Genomic DNA, 21,355 nt, shown 5'->3' with positions numbered 1-21,355 from the left:
AAATCTTTTAATATGTGTGTATGCCCATTTAAGCGTTCTGTCTAATTTTTCTATTGGGTTATCTATCTGTCTTTCTATTGCTATTTTTATATATTCTGGCCAAGTTCTTTGTCAGATATATGTAATGCAAGTTGAAAATACTTTTTTTCCAATTGCAAGTATCTTTTTCCCACTCTGTGGCTGCCATTTATTCTTAACTGTATATTTTAGTGAACAGAATTTCTTAATTTTAATGTAGTACAATTTATCATTTTTTCCTTTTATTGTTAATGCTTTACGTATTCTGTTTAAGAATCTTTACCAACCCTAAGGTCATGAAGATATGTTTTCCTAGAGCTATACTAGAAGAAAATTATGAAAGAAAAAATTTCATTGGAAAAAGCAAACATATAATTAAAGTAGTAGATCAATCACTTATAAAGCAAGTATGAAGGCCAAAAGACAAAAGTAGTAAAATGAACCACATATACAGCAATTAGTCCAGGGATACACAAAATAAAAAGATGTAAACTTTTAATACATAAAATGCTTAAAGGTGGTAAAAAATTAGTGCTTTTAGAATGTACCTGAACTAAAGCAACCACCAACTTAAAATAGACTGTTATAGGGGTGCCTGAGTGGCTTAGTTGGTTGAGCATCCAGCTCTTGGTTTCAGTTCAGGTCATGATCTCAGGGTCATGGGATTGAGCCCCGGGTCAGGCTCTGCACTAAGTGGGGAATCTGCTTGAGAGCTTCTCTTTTTCCCCTCTCCTTCTACCCCTTACCTGTTCTCTCTCTTTCTCAATATAAATAAATAAGTCTTAAAAAAAAAAAAGACTGCTATATACATAAAGTGTTATATATGAACTCCATGGTAGCCACAAACCCAAAACCTACAATAGATACAAATAAAGAGAAAAGAATCCAAGAATAACATTAAAGAAAGTTATCATTTCACAAGGGAAGAGAACAAGAGAAGGAGAATGGAAAAGAACTACAAAAACCACCAGAAAACTATTAACAAAATGGTGTTAACTACATGGCTATTAATAATTACTTTAAGTATTAAAGGACTAAATGCTCCAACCAAAACACACACAGTGACTGAATAAAAAAAAATTAAAATCCATCTATATGCTACCTACAAGAAACTCATCTCAGACCTAACTGAAGGAATGGAAAGATACTCCATGCAAATGGAAAAGAAAAAAGAAAAAAAAAAAAAAAAGCTGGGTTGTAATACTTACATGAGATAAAACAGACTTTAAAACAAACATTGTAACAAGAGCCAAATAAAGGCATTACATAATGATAAATATGCAATCTTCCTAGACAGAATCAGGAAGAAACAGAAAGTGTGAACAGATTACTAGTTATAAAACTGAAACAAACAGAAGTCCAGGACCAGGACCAGATGGCTTCACAGGTGAATCTACCAAATATTTAAAGAGTAAGTATCTATTCTTTACAAACTATTTCCAAAAAAGTGCAAGAGGAAGAAATGCTACCAAATTCATTCTATGAGACCAGCATTATCCTGGCACCAAAACCATACAGAGACATTATGAAAAAAGAAAATTATAGGTCAGTATTCCTTATGAACATAGATGTAAAAATCCTCAACAAAGTATTAGCAAACCAAATTCAATAATACATTGAAAGGATCATTCACCATTATCAAATGGGATTTGTTCCAGAGATGCAACATGGTTAATACCTACAAATCAGGGGTGCCTGGGTGGCTCAGTGGGTTAAAGCCTCTGCCTTCTGCTCAGGTCATGATCCTGGGGTCCTGGGATAGAGACCCGCATCGGGCTCTCTGCTCAGCAGGGAGCCTGCTTCCTCCTCTCTCTCTCTCTCTCTCTCTCTCTCTCTCTCTGCCTGCCTCTCTACTTGTGATCTCTGTCAAATAAATAAATAAAATCTTAAAAAAATACCTATAAATCAATCAATGTGATACGCATTAAAAAAAACAAAGGATAACTCAAATAGATGCAAAGCATCAAACAGATGGGATTTGACAAAATTCAACACCCATTCACGATAAAAAACTTATCACCGTAGGTATAGAAGAAACACACTTCAACATAATAAAAGGTATGTATGACAAGCCTACAGCTAACATCATACTCAATGGTGACAAACTGGAAGATTTTCTTCTAACGTCAAAAATATGACAAGGATGCCCACTCTTACCACTTTTATTCAACACGACACTGGAAGTCCTAGCCACAGTAACCAGACAAGAAAAGAAATAAAAGGCATCCAAATTGGTAAGAAAGAAGTAAAACTGTCACTACCTGCAGATGACATATTATATAAAGAAAACCCCAAAGACTTCACCAATAAACATTAGAACTAATATATAAATTCAGAAAAGTTGCAGGATACAAAATTAATATATAGAAATTTGTTTTATTTCTAGACATTAATAACAAAGTGGCAGAACAATCCTATTTACACTGGCGTCAAAAAGAATAAAATACCTAGCAATAAATTTAACAAAGGCAGAGAAAGACGTGTACTCTGAAAACTATAAGACATTGATGAAAGAAACTGAAAATGACACAAATGGAAATATATACCATGTTCATGGATTGGAAGAATATTGTTAAAATGTCCATTACCCAAAGCAATCTACAGATTCAATGCAATCCCTTTTGAAATTCCAACAGAATTTTTCACAGAACTAGAACAAATCATCCTAAAAATTGTTATGGAACCACAAATATCTCAAATAGCCACAACAATCTTGAGAAAGAAGAACAAGGCTGGAGATATCACACACTCCTTTCAAACCGTACTACAAAGCTACAGTTATCTAAACAGTACAGTACTGGCATAAAAAGAGACACACAGATCAATGGGACAGAACAGAGAGCCCAGAAACAAACCCATGCTTCTATGGTCAATTAATCTTCAATAAAAGAGGCAAGAATATACAATGGGGAAAAGACAGTCTTTCAATAAATGGTGTTGAGAAAACTGAGCAGGTACAAGCAAAATAATGAAACTGGATCACTTTCTTATACCATAAACAAAATAAAATGGATTAAAGACCTAAATGTTAAGCCTGAAACCATAACACCCCTAAAAGAAAAGACAATAAACTCTTAAACATCTGTCTCATTAATATTTTTTTGGATCTGTTCTTCAGCCTAGGGTGACAAAAGCAAAAATAAACAACTGGATCCACACCAAACTAAAGAACTTTTTCACAGTGATGGAAAGCATCAGCAAAATGTAAAGGAAACCTACTAATGGAAGAAGATATTTGTAAATGATATTCTAATAAAGGGTTAATATCCAAAACATATAAAAAACTCATATGAACTCTTAATACCAAAAAAACCACAACCCGATTAAAAACTGAGCAGTGGACCTGAATAGATGTATTTCTAATGAAGACATACAGATAGCCAGCAGACATATGAAAAGATGCTCAATACCACTAATCATCAGGGAAACACAAATCAAAACATACTGAGATATCACCTCAGAGCTGTCAGAATAGCTAGTATATTTAAAAACAAACAAACAAAAAACCAATCCAAGAAATAACAAGTGTTAGGATGTAAAGAAAAGGGACCCCTCAAGCACTGTTGGTGGAAATGTAAATTGGTGCAGTCAGCATGGAAAAGAGTATGGAGGTTTTTAAAAAAATTAGAAGTAGAAACAATATATGACACTACTTCTGGGTATTTCTGCACTCAAAATGAAAAACTAATTCAAAAAGATACATGCACTCTATGTTCACTGTAGCATTATTTACAATAGCCAAGATATGGAAGCAACCAAACTGTCCATTGATAGATGAATGAACAAAAAAGATATGGTATATAATGAAATATTACTCAGACATAAATAATGAAATCTTGCCATTGTAACAACATGGATGGACCTAGAAGGTATCATATAAAGTGAAATGTGTCAAAGAAAGAAATACTGTATGATTTTATTCATATATAGAAACTAAAAAAATAAATGAACAAAACAAAACAAAACAAAAACAGATTCATAGATACAGAGAACAAATTTTGGTTGCCAGAGGGGAGAAAGGTGCAGGGTGGGCAAAATAGGTGAAGGGGATTAAGAGGTACCAAACTCCAGTTATAAAATAATTCAGTTGACAAGACTGTAAAATTCAACATGGGGAATATAATCAATAATATTGTAGTAATTTTGTATGGTAACAAATGGTAACTATACTTACCGTGGTGACCTTTTTTTTTTTTTTTAAGATTTTAAAAAAATCTTCATCCACTCAAGGCGGAACCTGACATGGGGTGTCGATCTCACAACCCTGAGATCATAACTTAAGCTAAAATCAAAAGTCAAACACTTGGGGTGCCTGGGTGGCTCAGTGGGTTAAGCCTCTGCCTTTGACTCAGGTTGTGATCTAGGGTCTTGGGATTGAGCCCTGCATCGGGCTCTCTGCTCAGCAGGGAGCCTGCTCCCCCCACCCCCGCCTGCCTCTCTGCCTACTTGTGATCTCTGTCTGTCAAATAAATAAATAAAATCTTAAAAAAGAAGTCTTTAAAAAAAAAAGTCAAACATTTAACCAACTGAGCCACCCAGGTGCCCCAATATGAGGATTTTAAAAATAACTTTATGTCAATGAATTTGAGAATGTAGGTGAAATGGACAAATCCTTAGGAAAATAGAACTTATTATTAAAACTTACAAAAGGATGCCTGGCTGGCTCAGTTGGTTAAGCATCCAACTCTGATATCAGCTTAAGTCATGGTCTCAGGGTTGTGGGATCAAGTCTCACACATCAACAGGGAGTCTAGTATCGAGTCTATAATGAGCAGTTAATATTTAAGACTACTGACTTGTGTTGTTACAGGGTTTCACTAACACTTCACTAATATATCACTAATACTGATGTTTTCTTCCCAAAGTATCTTTTATATAAATAGGGGGTCCCTCATGAGAAATTGGATACTCTTACTATAGCACATACAAATTAGTCTAAGTCAGGATAATCAAAGTCTGGGGAAATAACAAATATTTCCAACACTTTTAAATAACTTAGCAAACCAAATTTATTTCTTGCTCAACATGGTCTACTAACTCAAATTACACTTAAACAATTAACTGCCATTGATTTAAGTAAGCAATAATTTTATATGTGCGGTGTGTGTGTATATGTGTGTAATTTTTCTACTGACATGCACTCAAGAATATACTAATTAGCTAGTAGGCTTACTGTGACTGAAGACAGGAAATCTGTACTCGATCTTAGACAAAAGGCCGAGAAGCAATGAAGACAGGAAATCTGTATTTAAAGTCCTTATTTACAGATAAGGAATATATGCATGAAGTCCTTATAAAGTCTTCATGCAGCCATGTTTTGGTTTTCACTAAGAGGTTAGAATTCCTTGCAGTATAAACTTTCCTGCTTGGCAATTTAGCCTTACTCTAAAGACCCCATTATTCCTATTATTGTTTTTGCAATAAACACCGTGGACAACAAAAAAATACTACATTTAAAAAGTGACTGATTGGCTATATTATTGCCTCAGATTTTCCTATCTTCTGCACTGTACATTTGTGAGACAGATAGGCTTATACAGACTGGGAAATTAATGAGATCTTTACAAAAATATTCCATTTTCAATGTCTACTTAGTATTCAAAATTCTATCTAGTTTGACAATTCCAACAAGAACAGTGTTTGGAACTTTGCCAAAATCAAGTTTATTGGTCATGAAATAGTTCTAAAATGTTAATAGTTTGGAAGAAAAGTGGTATTTGTGTCAAAGACCTAGTTCTTATCCAAGTCACCTAAAGATAAGCAGTTTGCAACAGAAAATGTCATGTTCACAAGGTGGTCTAATCAGTAGTCTAGTTAACAAAGAACTGAAATGGGTATGCATGTGTGTGTGTGTGTGTGTGTGTGTGTGTGTGCGCGCGCGCGCGCGTCTGTCTTGATGGATTTAAAGCCTTATTCCAACAAAAATCCAAAACTTCACATAAAACATTGGGAAGCTGTGCAACATACTAATTAAGAATTCAGGCTTCTAACTAGTCCTTCCGGGTTTGAATCCTGGCCTGTCACTTATTAATTCTGTCTTTAAGAAAGTTACTTAACTCTTTTACATCTCAGTTTCTTCATATACCATACGGGTTTAAAGAATAACTACTTCACAGTAGAATTAAATGAGTTAATGTATGTAAAGGGTTAGAATCAGTGCCAGGAACACTGAAAGTATTAAGTGTTAGTAAATCCACCACAATCCACTGCTTAAAAAAAAAAAAAAAAAAAAGTGAGAGAAAGAACTTTTAATAAAAAAGTCAAAGTTTAAAATTTTAAATGTCACAATAAGTTGTTCATATACTTTCAACCTAATGCCTACCGAAGTTTCAAAACCTTTACTACTCCACAAAACAGTATTATTCCTATACATGATGATCCAATCAAGTGAACACCCAACTAAGCACTTGGACATAAAGACAAGAGCATTACAACTGTTGTTTAAAACCTTATAATCATTATTAACAAATTATTTAGAATATAAGACCATATATAATTAGATGCTGAACTCTGTGGTAAAGAACACACATCTTGACTAAGACAACAGGGAATTCCATGAGAGCTGATACAAAGACACCTAATGTACTATAGGTACTTCAGTACAAAGAGCTTACTCCACATTATGTCAACCATAGAGAGGGCCAAATAAGCGAATCCCTACCTCTTTCCTGCAAAAAAGAAAAAGAAAAGCTTAAAAAATATTTGGTAATGTTATTCCTGATAGTAAAAGTCAGACTTTTTTATGTATATTGTGTTACTATACGTATATGTAATACCATAGGCACTTAATTTCACCAGCAGAGTTGTGCTGGGCTGCTCATTCTAAAAATAAAAAACAAAAGTCCCTATTTAATTGGTTAAGAAAAAGAAACAAAAAACAAACCAACTCTCCCTTCTATGTTAAGTTTAGTAGTGACATAATTTCTGGCCTAAAAACCATAGACCTGGGAATAGTCTTAAAAACCACGGTCCAATTACTTTACAGACAAAAAGGAGTTTAGACCTAAAGAAGTTTAATGATTTGTCCTAAGTCACAGCAATCAGATAAGAATAAAGAATAGGGGCGCCTGGGTGGCTCAGTGGGTTAAGCTTCTGCCTTCGGCTCAGGTCATGATCTCAGGGTCCTGGGATCAAGCCCCATGTTGGGCTCTCTGTTCAGCGGGGAGCCTGCTTCCTCCTCTCTCTCTGCCTGCCTCTCTGCCTACTTGTGATCTCTCTCTGTCAAATAAATAAATAAAACCTTTAAAAAAAAAAAACAAAACTATACTGGAAAAGACTCTACCCACTTGGTTGATCACAAAAGGAGAAAATCAAGAGAAATAAAAGGGACCAGCTACCCATTCACAAATATGGATAGCATATTAACATTATCGGTCATTTAGGAAATACAAATTAAAACCACTACACATACATTAGAACAGAAAAGACAAAAATGAACTGATAAGGGGCGCCTGGGTGGCTCAGTGGGTTAAAGCCTCTGCCTTCGGCTCAGGTCATGATCTCAGGGTACTGGGATCGAGCCCCGCATCGGGCTCTCTGCTCCGCGGGGAGCCTGCTTCCTCCTCTCTCTCTGCCTGCCTCTCTGCCTAGTTGTGATTTCTCTCTGTCCAAAAAAAAAAAAAAAAAAAAAGAACTGATAATATCAATGTGCTAATAAAGAGGATACAGAGTAATAGGAACTCTCATACTCTGGTGATAAGAATGCAAAATTGTATAGCCACTTGGAAAAAAGTTTAGCAGTTTCTTAGAATATTGAATATATATTTAAAGTCCATAATCCCACTCCTAGGTATTTACCCAAGTGAAAACAAACAAAAACCACACAAAGAATACAAAACAAACAAAAAACCCTTCATGTAAATGTAATAGTAGTTTTATTCGTAATTGCCCAAAGCTGGAAACAACCCAGATTTCTCTGGTAAATGGATAAACAAACTCTGGTATGCTACATGGCAATAAAAAGGAATATACCAGTGATTTATACAATAGATAAATGAATATTAAATGCATTTTGTTAAGTGAAAGAAGCAGGTCCTAAGAGACTACACATTATGAGACTCCAATTATACAAAATTCTGGAAAAAGCTAACTAAAGACATAAGTACTTGCTAGGCTTTGGAAGAGGTGGGAAAAGGGGTTGACTACAAAAGGGCAACACAAGAACATTTTGTGGGTGATGGAACCCTTGTTAGCAGATATAGGACTCTGTGCATTTCCACAGAACTATATAACACAAGGAGTGAATTTTATTGAATATAAATGTTTTAAAAAACCAAACCAGAGAATCTGGAAAACTGAAGATGGAATGCAAACTGCGATAAATTGAACCTAACTGTACTACAAATGAATGACATAGCAGACTGAAGGGGATATGGGAGAAAAGACCTGATTTAATGAGCTTTGGAAAAGAGCATTTGGGGGTGCCTGGGTGGCTCAGTGGGTTAAGCCTCTGCCTTTGGCTCAGGTCATGATCTCAGGGTCCTGGGATCGAGCCCTGCGTCGGGCTCTCTGCTCAGTGGGGAGCCTGCTCCCTCTGCTCCCTCCCCCCAACACCTGCCTCTGCCTACTTGTAATCTCTGTCAAATAAATAAAGAAAATCTTAAAAAAAAAAAAAAAGCATTTTGACTGGATTCTGTGAGAATAAAGATAGAAAAAATTGTACACAAACACTGTATTCTATTTGGTAAATTTGTTTCTCACAGGAGTATGGGTAAGTAATTCTGAAACTACTATACATGGATAGTAAATATATAATTATACTGCAGATGAGACTCAGGTTTCTCACTGTGGGCAAAATAAGTTACAAATAAACAAAAGGAAAATGCTAGAATAATCCCCAAGGTGCTAGACTGGAGATGGAAGTATCAGTATCAAATAATGTTTTATATATATACAGATAGTACATACAGAAATAAACACAGTTGTGTGTATATATTTGGCTTAGTATACATGCATACATTTCCTAGCTCTGAAAGGCCTGAATAGCAATGAGCATACCTAGCACCCAGATGTTGGCTTTTAAATACTATTCTCCAATAAGCTGGACCTGGGCTACTTGGAGATGTGGGTGATTTCAGGCCTGGGGAGGAAAAATATCAGATGAGCCTGAAGCATCTTGTGGGGCCAGAGAGTAAGAAATGGCTGGAAACAACAACAAAAGACCTGCTGAAAGGACACAGAGGCAAACTCCAAAGGGCTCCCAGTGGCCAAAACTGAAACAATCTGAGCAACAAAAGATATCAATACTAGTACTGATCCTAATCCAGAGAATAAAATAAAAATCCATCAGTACGTGAGGATATAAATAAATGATTAAATGAAATAAATCAATGTGGGGAAGGATAACTCTTTCTTATAGAATTATAATTAATAAATGTAGAAGAGGGCGCCTGGATGGCTCAGATGGTTAAGTGTCTGCCTTCAGCTCACTCAGGTCATGATCTCAGGTTCCTGGGATCCAGCCCCACATGGGGCTCCCTGCTAAGCTTCCCCCTCTCTCTCTCTGCCTGGATCTCTGCCTACCTGTAATCTCTGTCAAATAAAATAAAATCTTTAAAATAAAGAAATGTAGAAGACAGGCATGGGATAGATAAATAAATAGATAAATCACCAACAAAACAACAGACTAATCGTTGCTTCAGGCAAGATCCACAAATCAATGCTAAAATTAGTGGCCAAATTTTTAAAAAGAAACAGGGTATTTCTGTAACTTCAAAGTATTTTCCCCCAAAATATTTATTAAGGGAAAAATAGTAAATTTACAGTGGAGAAATCTGGCAGAAACCTCTATAACCAGGTGATAAAAGTTAATAAAATCACCAGTAATGAGACATGCTGACATCATATAACCCCTGATTATCATATGCTGAGGAAGACACATCACCTCTCTGGCATTCTTTTCCAAAATCTCTAAATTTACTTTAACCATGAGAAAACACCAGAGAAAACCACACTGAATAATATTCTACAAATGTCTACTTGATCAGTCTTCTTGCAAAGTGTGAATGAAAAATAAGGGAAGACTGAGGAACTGTCAAAAATTGGAGGAAATGAAGGAAATATAACAAATAAATGTAATGTGGGATCCTGAAAAAAGAACAGTAGTGGAAATATTGGGAAATTCTAATAACGTCCATAGTTTAGTAGTCTATGGTGATTATTTAGTTTTGATCACTGTACCAAGGCTACATAATATGTTAACACTAGGAAAAGCTGAGTGACTAATATAGAAAAACCACATACTATCTTTAGAACGTATTTCCACATCTAAAATAATTCTAAAGTAACAAGTTGTTTTAAAAAGGAGATCTTTAAAAAAAAAAAAAGCCTTTATTCCTCTCTTTCAAAAGTATAGCAAATCTTGTGAATAAAACTTCTTAAGAGTTTATTTGCAAGAAAAGAAAACAACTATGTATAAAGAAAGGCTTTAAAAAATATATCACGTAAAGTTTAAGAAAATCCCATAGTGATCAATTAAAGTAATGTGTTTTTGCATTATCTCCTGTGAGGATAAACTTTAAAGTTTAAAGGCTCATTTCTGTATTAGTTTCTTTATAACCCTAAAGACTATACAATGACATCATTAGGGTCCAAAAAATCTGACCAAATGTTTGTGTCCCCCAGAAATGTATGTTGAAATCCTAACTCCCACTGTGATGGTACTTGGATGTGGGGCCTTTGGGAGGTGATCAGATCGTGAGAGGAGAGCCCTCATGAATGAGATTAGTGTGCCCTTATAAAGGAGGCCCCAGAAGGCCTGGAAGTGGGCATTAGTACAGAAAAAACTTCAGTAAAAGCTGTCTAGTGCTGGAGAGGAGAAGGAAAGGGATCTACCCAAAGGAAACTGTGGAAATCTCTCCCCCATTCTCTCAAGTTCAGCCTCCTGTATTAGCTGTGGCAATGGAGGCCCATTAGGATCCTAAAACTCTGAGGAAGGGGAAACCTTCCTCTGTGATTAGAGGAGCTGTCGTCCCAAGAGGATATGGTGAATCTCTGTTTGCTTTTTCTCTGTTGTTCTGCTACTTGGCCCTGGATGTGGGCACAGTTGTAGGGAATGCACATTAGAGAAGAATAAATAAAGCTCCACCTTTCTGGTTGGAGAATAGAAAAGGGAGCCCCAGGGAATCAGAAATTACTGGGAGATCCCAGAGGAGGAGCTTAGGAAAGCAATGGTTCAAGTTGTTTATGAACTCCTCAGGGTCACCCATATGTGTGGATCTGACCCAAACAAGTACATATAGACTTTGAGACTTGAACTATGATACAGATCACTACCCAAGTTCCAGACTGACCCATGTGTGGTACACATGTAGGACAGATCCAAATAACATGGCAAAGGCTTCGAAATTTAACTAATACTGTAAACAGAAGCCACAGGAACTTGCAGTCTTAACCTAATGTGGTTATTTGCCTATAAAAACAAATATATCAACATTCTACATGGGATGTGAACAAGACGCAAAGTCTCATAAAATACCAAACTGCCCAGAATATGACCCAAAATTACTTGGCAAATGAAGAAACAGGAAAATCTCGACTTGCATGAGAAAAGATGCCTACACCAAGAAAACATAGATGCTGGAACTATCTGAGGAAGATATTAAAGATATGAGAGCAACAATTATAGAATACTTCACCAAGTAAAAGCAAACATTCTTGAAACAAATGGAAAATATAAAGTCTCAAAATAAGAAATAGAAGATTAAAGAAAAAAGAACCAAATACAAATCTCAGAAGTGAAAAAATACCAATAACCAAAATTAAAAGCTCACTAGATGAGCTCAATAGAACAGAGATGACAGGGCACCTGGGTGTCTCAGCAAGTTAAGCGTGTGCCTTTGGCTCAGGTCATGATCCCCAAGTTAGCCCTAAGTCCGGCTCCCTGCTATGCAGGGAATCTGCTTCTCCTTTTCCCTCTGCCGCTCCCTGCCACTTGTATTCTTGTTCTCTCACTTGCTTTCTCTCCCTCTCCCTCAAATAAATAGAATCTTAAAAAAAAAAAAGAGAGATGACAAAAGATGAAGTCAATATACTTAATACAGACGAACTGAAATCACCCAATGTGAACAATAGAGAAAAAGATTAAAAAAAAAAAAAAAGATGAGTGCCTTATATCCCACATTTGTGACACTAGAATCCCAACAAGAGAGGAGTTCAGTATTTGCTGATTTTGTTCAAAAACAAACTTAAAATTTTAAGAAGCTCAGCAGATTCTCCAAACAGAATAAACACAAGAAATCTATGACAAGCCAGATACTAATAAAACTTCAGAAAACTTTAGACAGAAAGTCTTGAAAGCAGCCAGAAAAACTTAGTATTACTTAGAGGGGAAAAGAGTTCAAGTGACTGTGCATCTATTTTCAGAACACATGCAGGTCAGAAGGAAGTAGAACATTTTTAAAGTGCTGAAAGAAAAGAACTGTCAACTCAGAATTCCATATCCAGCAAAAATATCCTGCAGTGATAAAAGTGAAATAAAGACATTCTTAGATGAAGAAAAACTTAAAGAATGTTTGACAGCAGGAGTGCTTTAAAAGAATGGCTAAAGGAAATTCTTCCAACAGATGGTAAATAACACCATAAGGGAACTTTGAAACATCAGTAAGGAAGAGCAATGTAATTGTCAAATATATAATTAAATATAATAGACCATTCTTAGCCTCTTGAGTTGTCTAAATATGTTTGATAGTTGAAAGCCCGAAGTATAACATTGTGTGATGGAGCTTTCAATGTATGTCATACAACATAATATATAACACAACAGCATAAAGTGGGTGGGGTGGTAAAGGGGCTGTATGCTGGTAGAGTTTCTATGTGCCACATTAAGTAGTAAAATCTTGATTCTAAGTAAACTGAAAAGCACACTGTAATCTCTAGAGCAACCACTAAAAAACAAACTATAAAAACACAATCAACAAATTATAATGGAATACCTAGCCAATACAAACTCAGAGAGAGAGAGAGAGAGAGAGAGAGAGACGGACACAAATCAAATAGTCCAAAAGAAGGCAGGAAACGGAAAATAGATAAAAACAGGAGTAACAAATGGAAAAAAAGAACAAGAAAATGGTAGAGGTAAATTCAAATAATCAATAATTACATTAAATGTAAAAGATCTAAACACACCAATTAAAGGAAAGTCAAAAAAGAATAGTAAAAGAAACATTCTTTAACTATAATAGCATAACTAGTAAGCCACTGCTGAAAGATGCCAGGAGTCAAGAAAAGTGAATAACTCCAGAAGGGGGCAGGAACAAGGAAATATATTAACCCATTGACCTTCCAGAAAGCAGTAACAGTCTTGCTGATACCTGGAATATAGCCCAGTGAAATGGGCTTCAAACTTCTGAGCACCCGAACAGTAAGACAATAAATTTGTGCTGTTTAAACCACTGTTTCTGGTTATTTGTTAAAGCAGCAATAGAAAAATAATATGTTGGGTCATAAAAGAAACCTTTACCAAAAAAAAAAAAATTTTTTTAATCATACAAAAGGATGTTATCTGTAACAAAATTAGAGTAGATGCCAATAACAGAAAGGACAAAGAAAGAACAGGAAATTTCAAAACACACTCGTACGTAATCCATGGACTAGAGGGGAAACAGAAAATATTTTGAACTGAACAAAAAAAGATACATATCAAAATTTGTGGGGGTACAGCTAAAGCATTACTTAGAGGATGTTATAGCATTAAATACTTAAATTAGAAAAAAGAAAAATCTAAAATAACCGAAGCTTTCATCTTAAGAGACTAGAAAAAAGAAGAGCAAACTAAAAAGTAGAAGGAAGTAAATAGTAAAGAGCAGGAATCAATGAAATCAAAAAGAACAAATAAATACAGAAAATCAACTAAAACCTAAACTGCCTCTTTGAAAAGATCAATACAAGCAAGACTGACAAAGACAAAAAGGGAGAAGACATAAATTCTCAATATCAATACAAATGAAGAGATTTCACAATAGATCATACAAATACTTAATTAACAAGGAAATATTGTGAGCAACTCTATGCACATACACTCAACTTCCTGAAATGACAAACTGTATACAAACATTCACTTACAATAATAGTATGGATGAGTTGCACAGAAGTATCGGATAAGTTGAATTTGTAGTTAAAAACTTTCCAAAAAAAAAAAAAAAAAAAAGGAATTCTTCAGGCCCAGATGTCTTCACTAATGAAATCTACCAAACATTTAACAAAGAGATAACTCCAGACTGATAAGACTGGAAAGTAAGAAATAAGACTTTCCCTATTTGCAAAGAACATTACTGTCTACACAAAAAATTCCAAGGAATACAAACAAACACACCAACCATTCCTGGAACTAATAAGTGAACTTATCATGGTCAAAAAATACAAGGTCAACATCAATTATATTTCTATATACTGAACAATGAACACCTTGGAACCCCCAATTTTTTTTTAATATTTTATTTATTTATTTGACAGAGAGAGAGGTCAAAAGTAGGCAGAGAGGCAGACAGAGAGAGAGGGAGAAACAGGCTTCCCACTGAGCAGAGAGCCCGATGCGGGGCTCGATCCCAGGACCCTGAGATCATGACCTGAGCCGAAGGCAGAGACCCAAACCACTGAACCACCCAGGTGCCCCGGAACCCCCCAAATTTTTAAATAATGTCATTTATAATAGTTCCATAGAAACAAATTCCTTAGGTATAAAATCTGATAAAAACATGTATAGGATCTGTATGCTCAAAACTACAAAATGCTGATAAAGTAAATCAAAGAAGACATAAGTGAATAGAAGGATATACTGAGTTCAGACTGGAAAACTCAAAATAGTAAAAATGTCAATTCTCTCCCAAACTGGTCTACAGATTTAACACAATAAAAATCCCAGCATTTTTTGCTGTTATAGCAAGCTGATTTTCAAACTAATATGGAAAGGTAACAAATCTAAAATAGCCAAAGCTATTAAAAAACAAATTAAAAAAAAAAAGGAAATTGGAGGAATGATACAATCCAATGGAACAGAACAGTTTCCACAAATAGCTCCACACAAACATGACCAACTGATTTTTAACAAAGGTTCAAAGACAATACAATGAGAAAAGAATAGGCTTTTTGACATACTGTGTTGGAACAACATTTTTACCTAAACCTCTCACTTAATATAAAAAATTAGCTCAAGCTGGGGCACTTGGGGGGCTCAGTCCTTAAGTGCCTGCCTTTTGCTCAGGTCTTGATCCTGGAGTCCTGGAATAGAGCCCCCCTTCCCTGCTCAGCAGGAAGCCTCCTTCTCCTTCTACCACTCCCTCTGCTTGTGTTCCCTCTCTCGCTATGTCTCTGTCAAATAAATAAATAAATAAAATCTTTTAAAAAATTAGCTCAAATGGATATATAAAATATAAAACTATAAAACTTTTTATACAACCCCCCTCCCAGGACAAAATTTTTTTGACCTAGGGCTAGCTAGGTAAAGAGTTCTTAGCTATGACATCAAAATACAACCCAGTAGGGTACCTGGGTGGCTCAGTGCTTTGAGCCTCTGCCTTCACCTCAGGTCATGATCTCAGGGCCCCCACATCAGACTCTGTGCTCAGTGGAGAGCCTGCTTCCTCCTCTCCCTCTGCCTGCCTCTCTGTCTACTTGTGATCTGTCAAATAAATAAATAATCTTAAAAAAAATACAGAAAGTAAAAAAGGATAAATTGGACTTTATCAAAATTAAAAACTTCTGCTCTAGAAAGTTATCTAATATAAAGACAAGCTACAGACAGGGAAACAATGTTTGTAAATAACATATTCAACAAAGAATTTGTATCCAGAATATATAAAGAACTCTCAAAACTCAACAGGAAGAAAACAATCCAATTTTTTAAAAAGATTTTATTTATTTACTTGACAGACAGAGATCACAAGTAGGCAGAGAGGCAGGCAGAGAGAGGGGAGGAAGCAGGCCCCTCATTGAGCAGAGAGCCCGATGGATTCGAGGCTCCACCCCAGGACCCCGAGATTCAGTTAACCCACTGAACCACCCAGGTGCCCCAAAACAATCCAATTTTAAAAAAAAAATTATTTTATTTATTTGACAGACATCACAAATAGGCAGAGAGGCAGGCAGAGAGAGAGGGGAAAGCAGGCTCCCCGCCGAGAAGGGAGCCCAATGCGGGACTCAATCCCAGGACCCTGGGACCATGGCCTGAGCCAAAGGCAGAGGCTTCAACCCACTGAGCCACCCAGGCACCCCATTTTTTAAAAAATTTTTTTAGATTTGCAAAACAATCCAATTTAAATGTGAACAAAAAGCACACTGATTAGAATGGCTAAAATTAAAAAAACAAAAACAAAAACAAAAAAACCAGGGCGCCTGGGTGGATCAGGTCCTGATTAAGCCCTGCATTAGGCTCCCTGCTCAGTGGGAAGCCTGCTTCTCCCTTTCCCACTCCCCCTGCTTGTGTTCCCCCTCTCACTGTGTCTCTGTCAAATAAATAAATAAATCTTTTAAAAAATAGTAAAAATAAGTAAAATTAAAACAAAAACACAAACCAGTAACATAGCAAAAGAAAATGCTGCCAAAGATGCAGAGCAATAGGAACTCTCATTCATTGCTGGTGGGAATGGAAAATGGCACAACCACTTTGAGAAACAATTTGGCGGTTTCTTCTAAAGTTAAATTTACACTTATACAACCCAGCAATCAAACTCCTAGATTACTTACTCAAGTGAACTGAAAGCACATTCACACAAAAATCTGTACATGACTGTTTAATAGAAGCTTTACTCATGATCAACAAAAACTGAAGGAACCAAGATGTCCTTCATCGAGTTGTTAAAAACAAACAAAAAATGATTAAAGGTAATAATTTAGGTGAAACAAATTTAACACTTTATGAGGTGGATAGTCTCTATTCCAGTAAGTAAAAATGGGGCAGAAGACAGGAAGCTTTTACAGGATAAAGAATAAAGAAAAAGGAGAGGAAAATGGAAAATATCTGACTGGCTAGAACCACACAGTCAACCTCATTTGGGGTGAGAAGACCCAGAGTTGGCCTAGTGTTTGGGGATTTTCTTATTAGAGAGCCTATGTTTTTGGTGAAGTGGACCGTTTACAGAGACACAGTTTCAGTTTGCTGATGTGGCACCTGGAGCAGGAGCAGCTTTATCTTGGGCCTAGAAAGTTATTTCAATAAGAAGAATGGATAAAATAATTGTGGTAAATCCATACAATAGAATACTCTGCAGGAATAAAAAGGACTGAACTATTTGATTCATAAAACCAACAAGGAGAAATCTTAAATGTACTTTGCTAAGTGAGAAGTCAGATCCAAAAAGTTACATATTATATGACTGCATGTATATGACACACTGGAGAAGGCAAAACAACAAGGAAAGAAAAGAGATTAGTGGTTTTCAGGGATTGGGGGATGTGGGAATGGCTAACTGCAAAGCAAGTATGTGAACTGAGATGTGGGATGGGCAGTCCTATGGGACTGAGCCCTTAACCTGTGGAATTTGCTACTATCTCCAAGTAGATGGTGTCAGAACTTAGTGCAACTTTGTGATTTATAACAAATACATACATGTGGTCATTCAGATGACCAAAACATATTTTTCATATATATTTATACTTCATCCATGATTCCTGGCTCACAGTTCCCAAAACCCTTGGAACTTCCCGAGCAACAAGAGCAAGGGAAACATCCTTTGTTGTATTTGGCCTCTTGGCCTCAGTTCCTACAATCACTTCAGAGCCATAAAGGTGAAATGGGTGTCTTGCTACTTGTAATAAGCCCTTTTCCACCACAACTGGATTTACAGAAAGTAACTAAGGAAGGAAGGTTTCTGGAAGAATCAACCCTGGGATTAGGTAAGTTGGAAATTTAGTTCCATCCCATGAACCTCCAGGGAGGGGAGAAGGACTACAGTCTGAATCAAGTGCTATGGCCAATAATTTAATCAATTGTGTTTATGTAATGAAGCCTCCATAAAAACACAACAGGAAGGGTTTCAGAGAACTTCTAGGTGGTGAATACATGGGCATTTGGAGAGCAGTGTGCTCTCAGAGGGCATGGAAGTTTTGCACCCTTTTCCCATACCTTGCCCTAGGCTTATCTTCTATCTGGCTGTTCCTAAGTTATATACTTTTTTAATAAGCCAATAATCCAGTAAGTTAAATGTTTGAGTTCTGAAACTACTCTAACAAATTAATCAAACCCAAGGAGGGAGTCATTGGAACTTCTGATTGATAGCTGTCAGAATCACTGGTGACAATCTCAGCTTGCACCTGGTATATGAACTGAGGTATGGAGTGCATAGTCATATGGGATTGAGCCCTTAACCGATACTATCTCTGGGTAGATGTGTCAGACATTTACTTGAATTGTAGGACACCCAGCTGCTTGTTGGTGTGGGGAACTCCTCTGCCCTATACATGCACACATACACAGGTTGTAACTGGGTCCAGCACTGTTTAATAGAAGAATACTCAGTGTGATGAAACTGTCTATATGGTCCTGGGATAGTGACTGATGACCCTGTGCATTTTCAAAACCCACAGAACTGTACATTGCAAAAAGTGAACTTTAATGTATGCAAATTTTTAAAAAAGATTTTATTTATTTATTTGACAGACAGAGATCACAAGTAGACAAAGAGGCAGGCGGGGAGTTGGGGAGCAGGCTTCCTGCTGAGCAGAGAGCCCGATGTGATGCAGGACTCGATCCCAGGACCCTGGGATCATGACCTGAGTGGAAGGCAGAGGCTTTAACCCACTGAGCCACCCAGGTGCCCCTAATGTATGCAAATTTTTAAAAATCAACTAAGATGCTAGGGAAATTTTAAGATAGAATGCAGTCTGTGACAAATGAGTCTGACTGTATTGCAAATGAAAGGCAAAAACCCCACTGAAGAGGTTAGAAGGAAAATGAGCTGACCTAGGTAACTTTGGAAAACGGTATTTTAAATGGAAACTTTAAGGCTAAATACAAAAGGACCCATACATAAACACAGTACTCTAGTTGGTAAATTCATTTTTCATGGTAGCAATGGTTAAATATAAATTTACTTTTTACATGTACACTGCGGTGGAACAAAAATGTAAGTAAGCCAGGTTTCTCATTCTTTTTTTTTTTTTTTTTTTTATTTATTTGACAGAGAGAAATCACAACTAGGCAGAGAGGCAGGAAGAGAGAGAGGAGGAAGCAGGCTCCCCGCAGAGCAGAGAGCCCGATGTGAGGCTCGATCCCAGGACCCTGGGATCATGACCTGAGCTGAAGGCAGAGGCTTTAACCCACTGAGCCACCCAGGCGCCCCCAGGTTTCTCATTCTTAAGAAAAGTTAGTAGTTAAGCAAAAAGGAGAAGGCTAGAATGAACCTTATGGTACTGGAGCAGAGTCACAGACTCTGGTATGAACTTAACATATATACTGCTTATATAATACACAAATACATAAATATACAATTATAATGTGTACATACACACAGATTGGCATACAGATGTATAATTCCCACCTTTATCCTCTGAAAAGGCTTAGAAACAGTGACACCCCAAGAGTAAGGAGTACATCTAGCACCCAGACACTGGTCTCTAAACACAATTCTCTAATACAAGAAACCAGAGCTCAGAGAAATGACTGATGCTAGGAATAGGGTGGAGAAAATACAAGATGAGTTTGGAGTATCTTGTAGTGCCAGAAATCAAGGCACTACTAAAAAAACGTCAAAGGGATACAGGGTTCAACAATGAAATAATTTTAGCAACAAAACAAATAACATTCATTGGGTTATAAGCCAACGTATAAAAATAAGTGTTCATAAAGACCTAAATGAATGAAAGAATGAATGAATGAATGAAAGGTCTGGGACAAACTTTCTTATGGAAGAAATCCTAATAATAGCATACAGCAACTTTTCTACAAATCTAAAATTATTCCAAAGTAAAGTTTGTTATTTTATAAAATGGACAAAAGACTTGGAGAGACCCAAAAAGAATATACGTATAGCAAAAAAACAGATGACAAAGTGGTTGATATCATTAACTATTAGGAAAATGCAATTTAAAATCATGATTATCAGATATCATTCCAAATCTATTAGAATGGTTGTAATTAAAAAGAATGACCACTTGCAGATGCTGCTGCCCCAGGGTTGCCTGTGCCCACCCAGCCATGGTCACCGCATTGTGTTCTTGGATATCACTGTGGATAGCAAGCACTCTGGCCACGTCTCCTTTAAGCTGTTTGCAGACAGAGCACAAGACAGCTAAAAACTTTTTGTGCTCTGAGCACTGGGGGAAAAGGATTTGGTTATAAAGGTGCTTGCTTTCATAGGATTATTCCAGGATCTACAAGCCAGGGTGGTGACTTCACATGCTATAATGGCACTGGCAGCAAGTCCATCTATGGGGAAAAATTTGATAAGAATTTTATCCTGAAGCACACAGGTCCTGGCATCCTATCCATGGCAAATGTTAGACCCTACATAAACAGTTCCCAGTTTTTCATCTGCAATGCCAACACTGAGTGGTTGGAGAGTAAATATGTGTTCTTTGGCAAGGTGAAGGAAGGCATGAATACTATAAAAGCCATGGAGTGCTTTGGAGCCAGGAATGGCAAGACCAGCAAAATGATCACCATTGCTGGCTACAGACAAATGTAATAAATTTCACTTGTGTTTTATCTTAACTACCAGACGGTTCCTTCAGTAGCTCAGGAGAGTACTGCTTCACCTCTGTTTAAAATATCCTACAATCTTTGTGCTCTCACTGCAATTCTATAGGTTCTCCTTACTTCCCTCTAAGTCTAGATGGATTACAGAGTTAAGTTTATGATTATGAAATAAAAACTAAATAAACAAAAGAATGACCCTACCAAGTGCTGGCAAATAGGCAAAACAACTAGAACAATCACACATTGCTGATGGGAATACAAAGTGGTACAACCAATTTAGAAAACAGTTGGGCAATTTCTTATTAAGTAAAATTATACAATTACCAACAATCTCACTACTATGTATTTACCCAAGAGAAATGAAAACTTGTATTCACAAAAGCCAACAAACAAATGTTTATAACATCCCTATTCAAAATAGTCACGAACTTGAAACAACTCAAAGTCCTTCAATGAATTAAGGGATAAACTGTGGTAAATCCATTAAACCAAATACTACTCCTCAATAAAAATTAATGAAATAATGATATACAAAACAAGTTAGATGAAATATTAAGGCACTATGCTGAGTAAATGCATGTATAACTGTCTCAAATAGCTATATACTTTATGATTCCACTTAGTGGCCATTTTTGAAAACACAAAACTAAACAACAAAGTGGTTGCCAGGGGTTATGGGTGAGATAAAGAGAGTACAACTTTAAGGGC

General features: G+C 36.4%; 1 protein-coding gene and 1 pseudogene across 4 annotated transcripts in view; one reads left to right on the top strand and one right to left on the bottom strand.

Moving 5' to 3' along the window:
• The window catches only part of GLCE (glucuronic acid epimerase), a 122,657-nt gene that overhangs the window by 44,933 nt on the left and 56,369 nt on the right, over positions 1-21,355 (bottom strand). The gene's annotated exons all lie outside the window — the stretch shown is intronic.
• Positions 20,077-20,636, top strand: LOC123943530 (annotated as a pseudogene).

Source organism: Meles meles, chromosome 6 (genome assembly GCF_922984935.1).
Source record: "Meles meles chromosome 6, mMelMel3.1 paternal haplotype, whole genome shotgun sequence".
In the NCBI taxonomy this organism is placed as follows: Eukaryota; Metazoa; Chordata; class Mammalia; order Carnivora; family Mustelidae; genus Meles; species Meles meles.
Note: the sequence above shows the minus strand (reverse complement) of the source record. Positions and strands in the feature narration are given on the sequence as shown.